Source organism: Anolis sagrei, chromosome 5, assembly GCF_037176765.1.
Source record: "Anolis sagrei isolate rAnoSag1 chromosome 5, rAnoSag1.mat, whole genome shotgun sequence".
Taxonomy (NCBI): Eukaryota; Metazoa; Chordata; class Lepidosauria; order Squamata; family Dactyloidae; genus Anolis; species Anolis sagrei.
In genome coordinates this window covers 129,212,978-129,229,881 of record NC_090025.1, presented here as the reverse complement: position 1 = coordinate 129,229,881, position 16,904 = coordinate 129,212,978, and the positions used below count along the sequence as shown (strand labels likewise).

General features: G+C 40.3%; 1 protein-coding gene across 1 annotated transcript in view; it reads left to right on the top strand.

Moving 5' to 3' along the window:
* Nucleotides 1-16,904, top strand: part of KCND2 (potassium voltage-gated channel subfamily D member 2) — a 350,315-nt gene that overhangs the window by 212,379 nt on the left and 121,032 nt on the right. The gene's annotated exons all lie outside the window — the stretch shown is intronic.

The following is a 16,904-nucleotide window of genomic DNA, read 5'->3' as shown; positions in this document are numbered from 1 at the left end:
CTCAAGTAGCCGAGCTAAACCAGCTCCTTGGTTTACTGAGGAGCTGGCAGTGATGAAGCGAAGGAAGAGGGAACTAGAGAGCGTGTGGCGTTCGGATCCGAGCGAGTCAAATCGAGCATGGTTTGTGTCCTTTCTTAGGGCATATGCCGCGGCAATAAAGGCCGCAAAGAAAACCTTCTTTGCGGCCACTATTGCGTCTGCAAAGAACCGTCCGGCGGAGTTGTTCCGGATTGTCAGAGGTCTTTTAACTCGCGCCACCTCAGGCGGGAGCCCTGAAAATTCGGTCACGCGCTGTGAAGCATTTGCTCGGTTCTTCGCAGACAAAGTCGCCTTGATCCGTTCTGGGCTGGACGCCGCGTTAAATGCAGTCTCTGAGGATGTAACAAGAGCACCTGCTTGTCCTATTTTGATGGATTCTTTTCAGTTTGTGAAACCCGAGGATGTGGACAAGATACTTGGAGGAATGAGGCCCACCACGTCCATCCTAGACCCCTGCCCATCCTGGCTTCTGAGGGAGGCCAGAGGGGGATTGGCTGAGTGGGTAACAGTGGTGGTGAATGCCTCCCTTCGGGAAGGCAAGATTCCAGCGAGCCTAAAACAGGCTATTATAAAGCCGCTGTTGAAGAAACCATCACTGGACCCCACTAAATTGGACAACTTTCGGCCTGTTTCCAATCTCCCCTTTTTGGGCAAAGTCATGGAAAGCGTGGTGGCCTCACAACTCCAGGTATTCTTGAGAGACACGGATTATCTGGATCCGGCACAGTCTGGTTTCAGACCGGGGCATGGTACCGAGATGGTCTTGGTCGCCTTAGTGGATGATCTGCGCCGGGAGCTAGACAGGGGGAGTGTGTCCCTGTTGGTGCTCCTGGACCTCTCAGCAGCCTTCGATACCGTCGACCACTGTATCCTTCTAGGGCGCCTTGCGGAAATGGGTCTTGGGGGCACTGCCTTGCAGTGGCTCCAGTCATTCCTGGAGGGCCGCACCCAGAAGGTGTTATTGGGGGACTCCTGTTCTACACCACAGCCTTTGACTTGTGGGGTTCCACAGGGTTCCATACTGTCCCCCATGCTGTTTAATATCTACATGAAGCCGCTGGGTAAGATCATCCGGAGTTTCGGGGTGCGGTTTCATCTGTACGCAGATGATGTCCAACTCTGTCACTCCTTTCCACCTGCTACTAAGGAGGCTGTCGAGGTCCTGAACCGGTGCCTGGCCGCTGTAACGGTCTGGATGAGGGCGAACAAACTGAAATTAAATCCAGACAAGACAGAGGTACTCCTGGTCAGTCGCAAGGCCGAACGGGGTATAGGGTTACAGCCTGTGCTGGATGGGGTCGCACTCCCCTTGAAGGCGCAGGTTCGCAGCTTGGGTGTGACCCTGGACTCATCGTTGAGCCTGGATCCCCAGGTTTCAGCGGTGACCAGGGGAGCATTTGCACAGCTCAGGCTCGTGCGCCAGCTGCGCCCGTATCTCGGGAAGTCTGACTTGGCCACGGTGGTACACGCTCTGGTCACATCCCGCCTTGACTACTGCAACGCTCTCTACATGGGGCTGCCCTTGAAGACGGCCCGGAAGCTTCAGCTGGTTCAGCGCGCGGCAGCCATGTTACTAACTGGAGCGGGAGGCAGGGAGCACACAATGCCCTTGTTGTCCCAGCTCCACTGGCTGCCGATTTGCTACCGGACCCAATTTAAGGTGCTGGTTTTGGCCTACAAAGCCCTAAACGGCTCCGGCCCAAAATACCTTTCGGACCACATCTTGGCCTACGAGCCCACGAGGACCTTGAGATCGTCTGGGGAGGCCCTTCTCTCGATCCCGCCTGCCTCACAGGCACGCCTGGCGGGGACGAGAGAGAGGGCCTTCTCGGTGGTGGCCCCCCGGCTGTGGAACACTCTCCCTGCAGACATCAGACAGGCGCCCTCCCTTATGTCCTTCCGAAAAAGCCTTAAGACATGGCTGTTCGAGAAGGCATTTAATTAAGTGCTATAACAATGTGGTAAAGATGACTGGAATGGAACAAGGAATATGAGATTGGTTATGATTCTACTATGAGACGAAGCAGATTTAGTGTAACTTTGTAATTGTTGTATTGTTAATATGTTGTTGTAATTGCCTTTTTGTAAACTGCCTTTTTATATGTGTTGTACACCGCCATGAGTCGCCCTAAAGGGCTGAGAATGGCGGTTAATAAATAAATAAATAAATAAATTAAAGTGTAGGGACTGCCAATAGACTTAGAACACTCTAACTGGTCTTTTCCTTTTGAACACTAAGGCCTGGGAGTTGGTGGGAGCAAATCTGCTTGCATTTGAAAACTGGCTAGAATATTCTCCCAACCCATGAAGTTATTCTGTGCCAGGATTTGGACCAGTTGGTATTGCTCTTATTTAAAGACAGTGCACCAGGTTGCCTGGTTTGTTGCAGGTTTTATTGAACTGAATCAAGCATAGGCAGTTTAAATTTAATTTGAAATTTCAATTCTATAGATGTCAGACTGGAAAAAAACCTATAGAATACAATAGCTGTACCATTTAGGGAAGAGCCATTGTTTCTTTCAATATTGTTGTCTTATTTCTGTGCCTTCAGGTTGTTTCTGACATATGGCCACCCTAAAATGAACTTGTCACAGGTTTTCTTGGCAAGATGTGTTCAGATGGGAGTTCTCTTTGTCTTCCTCTGAAGCTAAGAGAACATGCATCTCTGGTCTCCAGTGCTGTAGTCCAATGCTCAAACCACTACACCATGCTGGCTCTCATGTTTTCCATATTCTTCTTCAAAGAAAGCATTTTCATTTCACTTTGAGCAGTGCTGGAACTGGAATCACGAGTTGCCTTTTAAAGGTAACCAGTAGCACCTGAATAAATAAGCAAACAAACAGAGCAGATAGCTAGAAATAGATTAAGCAAATCGAAAAAACATGGCAAGAAGGGAATTGACTTGTCAAATAGCCTGCCATCTGTAATCTCTTCTACAGTGTAGCACAGTCGGATAATTTATATCAGATGTATCATGGTGTAGGGAAGGGGAACCCAAGGAGGTAAAAAGAGAGGGTGGGAGAGAGAAACAGGAATAGACATGAAGGGAAATGTTCTTACAAAGTTCACGAGGAAAGCTAGTTTAAATTCTAATACAAGAAGCTGAAAAGTGTGTGCTTTTAAAAGCCAGCTAGATATCTAAAAATCTTTATTAATATTCTTGAAAGACCATGGAGTTTATCCTGATCAGTGACAACATGGAGAGAAGGGTGTTGTTGCACTGCTGTTCCATCATCCAGGAACATTGGTGCTATGTTGTTCAGTGATGATGGGTATTACAGTCCAACAGTATCTGGAGGGCAATTAGTTGTCTACTTCTATATAAAGTGAATAAGTAGGGAAAGTATCTCCTCCCTCAAATCACGTCCTTTTATTTGTTTTCTGTATACACATACCAAGTCCCTGTGCTTCTACTGTTGTTTACTATAGCCCTTCCCTGTTTTCACTGTAAATGCAAGTTTGGCTGTGCCTTGTGTCAGTGACATAGTACATTCTTGGCCAAGGGAGTTCCATCAGTTTAATAAGTTTGAAAACTATTTTGCTAGAAGGCTTCAGTCTGAAGGTAGAGAGACAATGGACACTTGAAAGGAAATACAATAAAAAAGTGAGTAGTTAGCATAGTCATGGGGATAGAGCAATGTGCCATTTGAAATCTGTTTTTATTACAGGAGTAGCATGGATAACAATGTTTAGTTATCTGTAAGAGTCTACCCACAAGAGAATGAAATGAGAACATCTCCCCCTCCATAAGAATTCAGCCCCTGGAAATGAAATTTCCCTTCAGTCCCAAAATGTCTAGCATTGCAGAAACACTGAAAATCACTCATACCTAAAACTCATGTATATTGTGCTTACATTTCCTTGAAAACCTTGGCTGCCTTCTTTGGGGGAGAAGTTCAGATTTAATTGCAAAATACTTAACTGTAGTTTTATGTTACTGCCATGCACTCTCATTTCCCCCTTTCCCTGGCCAGTATCTCTTGCTGTCTAGGTCCCAGGTAATCATCCTTTACCCAGATACCTTGGAATAATTGTCACCTAAGTTATTGAACTTTGTGTCCCTTCGGGTTGTCTGTCAATTCAAGATGATTCCCTTTGGCAAGAAATATTCAGCAGTAGTTTCAACAGTGATTTCCTCTGAAATCTAGCCTGTAGTACCTGGTTCATTGATGGTCTTCCATCCAAGTAATAACCATAGCTGAGTGTGCTTAGATAGGATCATGGAGGCTTATTTCTAACTATATAAGGTAAAGGTAAAGTAAAGGTAAAGGTTTCTCCTAGACATTAAGTTCAGTCATGTCCGACTCTGGGGGTGGTGCTCATCTCCATTTCTAAGCCGAAGAGCTGGCATTGTCCATAGACGCCTCCATGGTCATGTGGCCATCATGACTGCATGGAGTGCTGTTACCATCCCACCAAAGTGGTACCTATTGATCTACTCACATTTGCATGTTTTTGAACTGCTAGGTTGGAAGAAGCTGGGGCCAACAGCAGGCGCTCACTCCTCTCCCTGGATTTGAACCAGTGACCTTTCGCTCAGCAAGTTCAGCAGCTCAGCGGTTTAACCTGCTGTGCCACCAAGGGCTCCCTCTAACTATATACATATAGTTATATGTATAATGTTGCATTGCTGTTCTAGGAGAAATAAATATATAAGTCCTGGTATACAACAGCCTCAGTCCAATTGCTCATCTTAGGGCTCTTCCACACAGTCATATAACCCAGAATATCAAGGCATATAATCCACAATATCTGCTTTGAACTGGATTATCTGAGCCAACACTGCCATATAATCCAGTTTAATGTGTATTTTATACAGCTATGTGGAAGGGGCTCAAGTAAATACACCAAATTTGTTACTGAATGCTAAATCAGTACTAAAGTAAATGTCATGGGTTCACAGGGTCTGTTTTTTCATGGCTAACAACTGGACGCAGAACAAAAGAACTGGGGACATAAGGAGATATCTTATGTATGCTTTAAAAAGAACTCACTCCCCTACAGGATTACCAGCTAAGAGTACAATTATGAACCAAGTCTTCCCACAACTAAATCCCAAAGCATTTAATGAGGCTTCTAGCAAGGTAAATACATGGAGGATTGAAGCCTTAATTTTACATCTGTGCATAATATTTTATTTAGTTTGTGACTGGAGTCACTGCACTAGGCAAGTTTGATGAAATATAACCAAACAAAACACTAATAGGTTTACCTAATTACACAGCACAGCTATATCAAAATCACTTAAATTTCTAAAGATATCTAGCACAGGATATTATATGGTGTAATGTAATTTGAACATAACATTTTGCATTTCCTCTTTCTTATTGTCTTAAAAAAAGCTTAAAATAATGGAAAATTTAATTCATTGGTATACAAAAAAAACAACTAAAATGGAGTAAATATCTGAACTAAACAATCAGAACAGCTATTAAATGCTAATGGATTTTCAGTTTACCACGGAGTTCTCTCTAACTACATTACTTTTGAAAATAAGAGCTTGAATGGAAAAAAAGGCAGCTTGATTAAAAGTGCTACATGGGTGGATTTGTTTGAGTGCATGTGTACAATTTAAGACTCTAAGGAAATAATGAAAAAGAACTGTAGAGGCAGGGAGAAAGAATGAAATATTCGCAACAGAGTGCACACATACAGAAAGAGAAATCTAGGTATAGGTACACCAAAGTAACATAGTCTGAGCATGCCTCATCCAATATGCTGGGAATCAGAAATTTTTGTATTCTGTATTTTTAAAGATTTTTTTTTCTGATATCTCCTTTCATAGAACTTGGTCTAACAGTTTGAAGTTATATTGGAATAAAATTCCTGACAGTGCTATTAGTTTGTGAATGGAACCAATCGCCTAGAAAGGTGATACCTCCAAAAAGAGGTTGGACAGCCAACTACTGGGAATGATCTAGCTCAGACCTGCACAACCTTGGTCCTCCAGATGTTTGGGCTTCCAACTCCCAGAATCTCTTGACAGCTGTTTCAGTGACCAGGAATTCTGGGAGCTGAAGTCCAAAACACCTGGAGGGCTGCAGGTTATGCGGGCCTGGTCTAGCTGAAGAACTTGCATTGAGCAGATTGTTGGACCCATTGGCCCATAGGATCCTTTCCAACTCTGTGCTTTTATGGTTCTGTGGTTTCAGAGCATCACCACACACACATTCAGTTGCACATGCCAAGCTGTAGCCTGACAGTGAACTCAAGGAAGACATATGGCTGAAGCAGTAGTTCCATGAGCACATCAGTAGACCAAGCCAAATCTCAAAGCAATCACATTTGCACTTAATGAATCCTATGAATAAATAGATTTTCTTGCATGCTCACAATAGCTAGCTTACTGCTGTTGTATTTTTGTAGATCACATTTGTATCCTGATTTTTCTCTAGGGAGTTCAGGGCAGAGCATATAATAGCATCGCATTTTATCCTCACAACATCCTTATGGCGCATTAGGTAGACAGAAAGAGAGAGAAGCTTGCCCAGGGCAGCCTATAAGCTTCATAGTCGGACAGGGACTTCTTTAACTCGTTTATTTTCTATGTTGTCTCCTTTACTTGGCTTAATATGTTTATTAACATATTTTTATCATGCCTTTTGGCCCAGAGGATTTAACATGGCAGCTTATAAATCTGCTCAATAGCAGGTTTTTAAAAGGCAAATGTAAATGAGTAATAAACACCCACATAATGCAATAAGGCAAATAAGCAGTGACACTGAAATCAATCCAGAAATGGAAATTCTCGTTCTAAACAAATTATCAAAGTGCCCCAAAATAGCCACTGTTGCTAGGAAGCACCAACTAACATCTATTCCCCCACATGCATACACAAACACATTTTCAACTTTTTTCTTGGATCACCATCTTACCTGAAATAGCAGCAAGGAAGGGCCGAGTATGTCATAGATACACCACAGGTTACAGGAATGGAGAAGGCCTTTGGGCTAATGCAAGGATAAGTAAAATGTGGCCTTCTAGAAGTTAGCTATATGTAGCATAGCCAGTGGTGAGGTATTCTGGAGGTTATTGCCCAACAAGACATAGAGGGGTATACTTTGTCAGTCTTTCCATTTTTGTATGCCCAGGGTCCTTCTGAATCTGATTCCAGTAAAGGCAACACCATGTGACTCTTTCATTGATAGCCAACAATATGAACTCTTATGAAACTTTCCAACCTGCCTTGAAACATACCTATTCTGGAAAGTGCAGACAATCACAGACACACACTTTTTGTGAAACTTTCCATCTCACCTTGTTTTATTCCCTTGGGATTAGAATTGAGTTTGGTGAGCACCTTTGGCACCCTTTTTGATGAAGGATGGGAATCTGAATTGGGCTGAGTAGCATGCAGTCAGGGGTAGGGAAAGTTACTGTCCTTGGAATTAGTCTTGGAATCTTTGCTTTCATTAAGGGGCTAAGTAGTTTGAGAGTTTACACTCTCTGCTCAGCTTTCCAGTTAGATAGCTCACCTGGGAGCAACCCAATCGTTAAGTTATCTTCATTAAGTTACCTTCCTTTCAGGAGCTATAGTGATCTCTGTTAGGGAAGTTGGGGAGGACTGCTTCACCTACTCCTGTAACAGGTTGCTCCCCCATCATGTTTTGCATATGACTTAGAAACAATTAAAGTTGCCCTTATTTCAACCTTTATGATTTTTTTGTGGTTATTCCTTCTGTTGATCAGCAAACTCTTTATGTGCCTTTCCAACTGACCATGAAACATACCCATTCGGGAAAGCACAGATATTCAGGCTAGGAAGCTGCAAGGCTAATCAAGGTGGCCAGTTGCAACATTCACTCAAGCAGACAAGAGTCCTTTCTCCCACCTTGGACATTCCACAGATCTATAATCCTCAGTTGCCTAGTTTATAACAGACTTCACAACCTCTGAGGATGCCTGACATAGATGTGAGCAAAACGTCAGGAGAGAGTACTTCTGGAACATGGCCATACAGCTCGGAAAACTCATAGCAACCCAGATTCACACATATATTTTTCTTATATTTTGAATTTGTCTTCTCAATTTGTTTTCCTTGAATTATATGTAATCTTGGAATCTTGAGATCAGTGTGAGCTCCAAAAACAGCATCACATGCCTTTCACAATCTTATATGATAAGAGTCTAAATGCATTGGCTGAAGCATTGGGAAAATTTATTGGTTCTCTGGGCAAGGACACAAATCTCAGGAGGGCAGCATTTGAGGTTTTTGTATGAGATGCAACTTAAATGCCTCTGTCCATTTCAAGTTAGTGCCAATGCCCTTTGGTTCAATGCAAAACTCTGTATAGAATTTGCAAGTATGCAGTGTTGATTGTATCAAAAAAGTCACCAGAGAAGGGGACTGAATGGAGAAACAGCAGGTAAATGCCCCCGACCAATATGCCATTCAGATCATTGCCAGCACTACATTCCCATGAGCTTATTTGTTGTAAAAAGTACCAGGGGCAACAGAATAGGTCCTAGAAAATAACCCTGGCAGGAAGATTTTCCCAAAACTTCAACAGTAGCAGAATGTCTGAAAAAATTGTGCCTGCAGGATAGGCCACATGGGATGTGAGACTGTATGAGAACTGCAGCTGCTGGTGGGATCATTTTAGTAGTTGTTCAATTGCCAGAAAATATGTTGTAGTTCTTTCTATACTGTCCTGTTCCATGAAATGATTAGACAAATTGATCCTATGTATCTGATTCTCTCAGATATCAATCAAAAGTGCCCTAAAGATTACACCCAAACACCATACCCTCCAACTGTCACAATTTGGCAGTGGTAAATGTTGCACTTTCTGTTTTCCTCTTACATTCTCTTTTTTTGTCTTTGGCTTTAGTTGGGGGAACTGAGTTCAAAGTGTAAGAATAGTTCACAGTTCACTTAGAAGGGGAAAGAAAAGAGCAAATGGGATCTTAGCCTTCATAATAGGTTCAGGTATGAAAAAGTGTTCCATATATTGGAGAGAATGAAATATTAAAACATCTATCATTCTACCTATCTACCTATTTTTCCCACCTTTCACCTAAATTGGGATACATGTGACTATTATAATTGAGCCTTCCCAGGAATAATAAAGACTGCATGCAAATTATCATGTACACACACATTTGGAAGTAAAGTAGTCAGAAAACCCAGTGGGGACTCATCATTATACACTGCGCCTATAAGATTTTTCATATATAAGAATAATTGATTGATACAGGATAGGAGAAATAATTTTCTCCCCCACCCCTTCCAATTGTACCCTAAGCAAAACTGCTTGTCAGTGGTGAAACCACCCACCTTAAAAACAGTTTCAGGGTCACTGATAATACAAAGGACCTCATCACAATGATGAGGTACTCTGTATTGATTTGCCAGCTTCCATGGTGAATTGGGGGGCAGCGGGACCCCTCACCAGCAGCTGATGCTTCCCAAACACATGGGGAAAGCATCGCCATATAGCATTTGCCTGCCATAGCCCCATTGTTCCTAATAGAACACAGGAGGCTTCTGTGTTGGCGCTTTAGTGTCATAGGATCTGCCACCCCAGTTGAGCCATGGAGTCTCACCAGAGGGGAGGCTACTTCATGTGATGGGTAGCATGGGGCTTCATGGGTCAACTGGGCAGAAGCTTCCCAGGACACTGCAATTTCCTTGTGTTATGAGGCCATCAGTTAGCTTGCTTCTACTGAAGAGTTGACCCATTTGCCCAACATGTGCATATGTCAGTTTCTACCATCAGTTGATCCAAAAGCAAACCTAGTTTGCCAAACTTTAACATTGAATTGACTGTTTCCCCTCACAAAGACTTTTACTTTGGTGTCAGATTCGGTGCCTGAGATCTCAACAAATAGAAACTAGACTGTTTACCAGCTAAACACGTCTTTATTCCTGTCTTGCCCATATGCAGCTGAAATAAAGAACTAGAAGTGGGTTGAGAGGAACAACAGTATGTAACATGATCTTCGTTCCTAGGTTAGAAATGCCATTTCCTACTTGATTCTATCATAAAAATATGGATTTTTTTTATTAAAATGCAATAACTTTGTTTTTGCTAGACATCCTATAGTACAATTTGCTATAGTTTTTCAATCAATATCTCAAAGGGTCACAACTAATTCAACGTAATTTGTGGTAGCCACAAATACGACGTTTCTGAAGAATAACAACTACTTTCAAAGTAAGTACCTCACAAGCAAACAGAAAACAACACTTTCAAACCAGGAATAGATTTTTTTTTCAAATTTCCATTCCCTAACAGATTGGAACAGCGTGTTTTGATACCTAGAAAGAGTGGCTATTTCCAAACATTTTGACCCGAGGTGAGTCAGTGGTTTTAAAAAATCACACACACAGAGAGAAATTATTAATGGCTACATGCAGTTGAAATGTAATCTACTTTGAACAGAGGTTTCATCTCAGTGACATTTCCATATGCCTCTAAAATGTAAAGGAACAAATCAGTCTATATCCATTTAGATTCTGGGAGACAGGAGCAACGTGCCTTCATTTATCTCTAGAGGCCTTGCAGGCCTTGCAAAAATATTTAGTTAGTCTCAGTAGTGTAAGTGGCACTTTTGGAGCACAGCAGCTCCTTATGACATTAACAAGCAAACAAAAACCTTGAGGCTTGAGCTAGCTGGAGTGCCTGCTGTAGCTTTTAATTAGAAATAAAACAATCTTTAAAAGACAATGAATAGGAAGAAGTAGTATGAACTCCTTGCACATTCATTCACTGAATTCCTAAGATAATGTACAGTTCGGCTCATTTGTGGCAATGAATCTGCTTGTATCACCAACAGACAAAATGAGATGTATGTTTGCATGTGTTATTTTGCAAGTTGAGGTGCAAAATTAGATATGTTTTAAGCAGATCACCATACATTTCACCTGTGTGGAGAAGACTATGATCAGGTTTTGACAAACATGTCTGATGAACTGCTGTCTACAGTATGCAATCCTAGCACTCCAATAGTACATTCTGTAGAAACCTGGGATATGTAGTTTGGTGAGCGACTAGTGCTCTCTGGCTGAGAAATCTGAGTGTTCTTAAATTTTAAATTTCTAGATTCCATAGGATAGGACCATGACTGTTTAAGAGGAATCATAGTACTATAATTATAACATCTGAAAGGGTATTAGACATTACGTGTGCATGGGCAATTTTGTGGTTCCTGGCCTCACCTTATGGTTCTTTTTCTGTAGCTCAGAAACTATTTGGATGAAAAATAATAATCTGTAAAATGTCACCAAAAAAACCTGCATGTCTTTTCACTACTAACGCCTGTGTTGTTTTGTTTGGGATGAGATCTCTCTTTGTTTATGTTTGTAATAGTCAGTTATAACAGGTGTATGAACAGCATGACTTTCTGTGACAACATTTCTGGCCAGTTTGGTTTCAGTTGTTTTGTTGTTGTTGTTGTTGTTGTTGTTAGTACATTTTCAAGCCAGTGTTTTGTGTTTACTTTGTAATGCCAGCTTTTCTGCTTCAGTGCCATGAAAAGAAAGTGTTAAAAATGTTACTTCTGGTTTTATAGCACTTAAACTGCATGCTTAGCAGTACAATCAACCACGATTTCATGAGACTCTATAAAAGAACCTGCAAACCTCAAAGCGAATTTCCTGAAAATTAAATCCTGCAGTAAATTGCGAATCCAGTATTTTTTTCTGTTAACAGCTGTTCAAGCTCAAAGCAACCTTTTGTCAGGGATAACTCTGCATTTGTATCTATTATGTAGAGAAAAAGGAACTTTTCATTATTTCCACTAAAAGTTCATTTGACATTTGGTGTAGAAAAGCTGGATTTCTCCTGAGCCTTCAAAAGGACTTTTTTCATGTCAGTAGTGACTTGAGAAACTGCAAGTCACTTCTGGTGGGCTTATGACCATTTAATAGCGGCCAGTGAAAAGAAGACATAAGCAATTCGAAGTGACAATGAATTGACCCAGACTCTGATTTTAACTGGCATGTTTTAACAACGGTGTATTTAATGTTCTGTTTTAATGAATTTGCTGATTCTTTTTATTATTGTGATGGCACTCAATGGTGCTTGCCGTGAAGGCACTCTGAGTCCCCCTTTGGGGGTAAGAAGGGTGGGGTACATGTATATGAAATAAATAATAAATAAATTATATTGCCATTCGTCTACCACACAACCAATATCTCAAAAATGCATTGCTAAAGTGTGTATCTTTGTAAATGTATTTAGCTTAGGTAATGAATAAAAAATAAATTGCATGTAATAGACATTTGTTAATAGAAGATCGCTTATGCTCTTCAGGTTGATACAACTAACCCTTTAAAAGAAAAGTAAAATATTTTACTCAGTGTATGATATTAAAGATCAGCCTTACTTCCCCCAGTTACTTTCTTAATGTATGCAGAGGTCTGGGGTGACGTAGCATGACATATTCTATTCTTGGCAAATTAACTGTTTAGTCATTTACACTACCTTGTGAAACAAAAACACATTAAAATAAATGACTAGAGAATATGGTATCCATAAAATTGTAATATTAGTACCTTAGTTGCATAGTTGTTCAACAGTTTTCCCATACGCAATATGACACATTTCATTTCATATCTCATCCCATCTCATCTGGCCATAGAACTATGGTGAAAAGCTAGGTAGATGGTGACATTTCAAGGATGAGAATGAAGCTCAGTAATATAAGTGAGTTAAGTTTTAGTAGTCAATAGCATTTCAAAATCTTAGGCTTTGGTAGTATCAGAATATTGTCATTTCTGATGTCAGATTTATGTCCATTACTCCTCTTCCATAGAGACTGTTCTGTTTGTCCAATTTACAGTGTAGAAAGCCATAAGATGGCATAGACAACATTGGAAAAAGAGGAAAATACATGTGTCCAGTGTTGTGAGTGATGTTCTTAACCCCTTTAATATTCCTACTAGAGTAAATATGGGAACAGAGTTGATATCTTGTTTTGTAGCAGAGTTGTGCCTCTGTATTATCATCCATGTTAGGTAACCAGTTGTATGTGAGTCCTTGTTTGAGACTTGAAGACTGTCTGACTTTGGAAGTGTGGCTTAAGAGTGAAGGTGTCTCCACTCTGTATGCAATATGGGAGAGAACACAACCTGCAGAGAAAAGCCAGTTTGGGGGTTGTATAACTGGCATAAAATTTCCTCTAGGTATAAAAGGATTGAGGATGATCGACATGAGCCAATATTTGTGTTAGTGAGCCATGAATCCATATGGGATTAGCAGTTGTAGAAAAGACAACAGCTCAAGGCCAGTCATCTTTAGCCTTTCTGCAGAATTCGACCCAGCTTTCAAGCTGGGTAAACTCCAAATACAGCACCCTTCAATTGGAATAATAAATCAGTTTTAAAAGAGAGTGGTTGGGGACCTTCTCAATTTAAAGGCAAGTACTTTTCTTTCAAATCAACTCTTCCTATATCTGACTAAAAGATTTATGAGCAAGCTTTTTAGTTAACACCAAACCCCTCCTTTTCTTTGGATTTTGGAAGCAAGACCGTTCTTTGGCTGTTGAAGGGGGAAAAGACTAAACAGAGTTAAACATCCCTTAATTAATAATTGTATAACATTTCTTGACAACTCCAAGCTAAGATAAAAATGGAGATGAAATCCTCAGAACTACAGAGATTGTGGCTCAACAATAATTAAAATGAGAACAAGTGTGAGAGAGGAAACAATCCATGTTCCAAGAAACAGTCTACATTCTCAGAAGAGATGAGAGATTAGCTAATTTCAACAATTGTAAAAAAATTATTTTCCTGGTGGAAAGTAAAATTACATTACCCTCTCTTATTACTTTTCCCTTGCTTTACTGTTAATAAAAAAAAAGCTTGAGAGGTGTCACAATTTCAGATTTTGTTAATCTTATTCAATAAAGTTTGCTCCTAGGTAGCCAGTACACTGAACTGGAAGACCAATATGCACATCTCATATCAGCATATCATACATCTGTTAGTCAACCATCTTCTCTCAGTTTTATAGAGGTTTGACCAATTTCTGTCTAAATACTAAGAAGTATTTAGGCTCCTGGGCTGGTCACTGAGGACAAGAATGTCAAGAGCATGCACGTCCTTTCTTAATACTTTTCAATTAATCCAAAAACAGCTGCCTAAACCTTGTGGTTAAATGAATTGGGCACTTTTGAACTATCTTATGTTGCTGAAGTGTCATGTTCTAATTATACAAGTGCACACTCTAGTCAAGCACTTTCAGGTGATGTGTACAATTAAATGGAAATATCCTCCAGCACTGGAATATGTGCTTCCACTGTCTATATATTGCTTTCTGTCCCACCATTTTTTCTGTGGTACTAGGCTACTTGTTTCTCAGGCTTTTTACCTGCTGATTTAATTCACTTTCTTTTTTCATTCCAGAAACTTTACTTTGTATTTGCTTCTTCAAGGAAATTCCCTTACATTCGTATGGTATTGCCTAGAGATGGAAACAATATTCAATCATCTTCTTCTTGTTTTGTTTTTTAAAGAAGACTAGAAACATGGTCATAAACAAGGAAAATCTTGAATCTTTATGGTTCATGATTTATTCTATACAAAATTTGCCCCTTTTGAATAGAAAAAAGGTTTCCTGTGCCAAAAAAATTATGTGTGAATGTTGTGCAAAATAACTATAAAAGTCTTTGAAAGCCATATAATTTTGAAACATTATCACTTTTTGAAGTGTGTAATTTGTAAGTTTCCAAGTATCCTATCATGAAAAACTCCTGGATTTCTCTTTTTTGCCATGGCTCACAAGTGGACTTTTATTCCAGAAATATTGGCCCATTCAGACCACACAATTATTGTGGGTACCCCGTCATTCTTCAGCTACTCGTTCATTTTTGCTCCATGGTTTTGTTTTCATATTGCCCAAGCATATTCATTCCTCTTCTCTGTTTTATTTTTCTTCTGACAAATAAGATTTCTAAACCAAAAACAAACCTTGGGTTCCTTCTCTAGTATGTTGGGTGAGGAATAAGCCATAGAAAATAAAGGATCTAAGTTCACACATTGTAGAATCAAATCACAAATGACCTCATCAGATGGGGTGTTTTTTGGCAGCATACACCATTCAACCTTCCCTTTTGTGACGGAGTCCACTATCTCCCATCCCACGACGTAGAGCCACGACATAGGGCTCCATCATGAAAGGGAACGTTTTCTAGTGTATGCCCTCGTGGCTGCAACATGGGAGGCTTCCTGTGCTGAATTGAGATCAGCAGGGGGAAGCTGGACAGCTGACACTACCCCCTGGGGAAATGGGGCAACAGGTAAGACAGGTGATGCACAGGGTGTGGGGCAACAGGTTCCCCATGTCTCCTGACAGGCATTGACTGATTCACCAAAATGCGCAGTGATTCTGACAGTCCATCTGATGAGTTTGCAAGTAAATATTTGAGATTTAACTGCTTCTGTTACAAGCCAGAACATTAGGGCAGCATGCACCATCATGCTGTTTGTCACCAATAAGCTTGGTTCTTATACTGGATCCATGTTTTACTGTGCCATCTGAACTAACTTGTTTTGCCTCAATCAAATGCTGTTTCTGACAGAGTGGTCAAGCTATCCAGTATCTAGGAGAGGAAGGCAATGATCCCTAGATTATTAATTTTTGCCATTTCATTTTCCTTTCATGCATTCTAAGTTTACACACAATTAAGTGAAGTCAAATTTAGGGACTTAGATTATGAAAGGCCACATAACAAATTAAAATAATGTTTTTAAATGCTGTAATTTTCTTAAATGTACATACCTTAGCATCTACAAAATCTAGCCCTGTATACATACAATATCATGAATCATTAGAAAAAACTTCTTACATACTTAAATTACATTTTCTACAGTTCTGAAAATATATCATGCCATACACTGAAGGTTTTCTGCCATGCGTCTTCCAATGTCCTTTACTTGCTATTTTTTTCTTGAAAACATACACATGCCATACGCTGAAGGTTTTCTGCCATGCGCCTTCCAATGTCCTTTACTTGCTATTTTTTCTTGAAAACAACATTTATCCTGAAGAACATAGAATGTTTGCTGAATATTTTGTAGATTTTATAAAGTAATTATCCTCTTGCTGTTTTTCCCCCAATAGCCTAGCTCAGTTGTAAATATTTTATAAACACAACTATCCACTTTAGAGCTTTATTTTTCTGGGCATTTTAACTGCAATATCTTTAATTATCTTCTGCAAGCCATTTTTCTTGCATGTTTTAGACTCAATAGACAACATAGCATGATGGCTTTATTGGGGTTTTTTTTACACATAATAGAAATACCTGCAGCTTTTTAGGGGTGCTAGCATATTTTTCCTCTAATCACTTGTAGTGTGGACACAGAATATCATAGAGTTGTGCATACTTCACTTTATATGTTTCAATCACACAACTGGATTTTGGAAAATTCATTACACTCTCATTTTTTCTGTAAATCTTGGGTGATGAAAATGGTGATGATATTGTCAAATTATCTTTGTAATGTCAAACAACTCACTCATCAAAATGCCGCTTGTTTTGACCTTCCATAGCTTCTGAGTATACATCTCAGAACACAGAGGTATTTATTTAATTATAGTGTTTAGTGTGTGCAGGTACACAGATGAAAATAGTTTGCAAAAATGCTCCCAAGTATGCTCCATATTTTAGAGCAATTTCCCCATCCTAGTAATGAACTGAAATCTCAGCCTTGCCACACGCACTACCAGAATCACCCTGGATCACTGTGAATATTAGCAATCCTGACAATGCCTGTCCAGGGAGTATAGGGAACTGTTGTCCCATGCACCACACTGTCCTGGCATCAGATGGAGGAAGCCACCTATAGCAGACTTGACCCATTTTTCCCTGTAAAAAGATAGGGAGCTGGCCAGCGACTGCCAGCAACAATTTTTTTG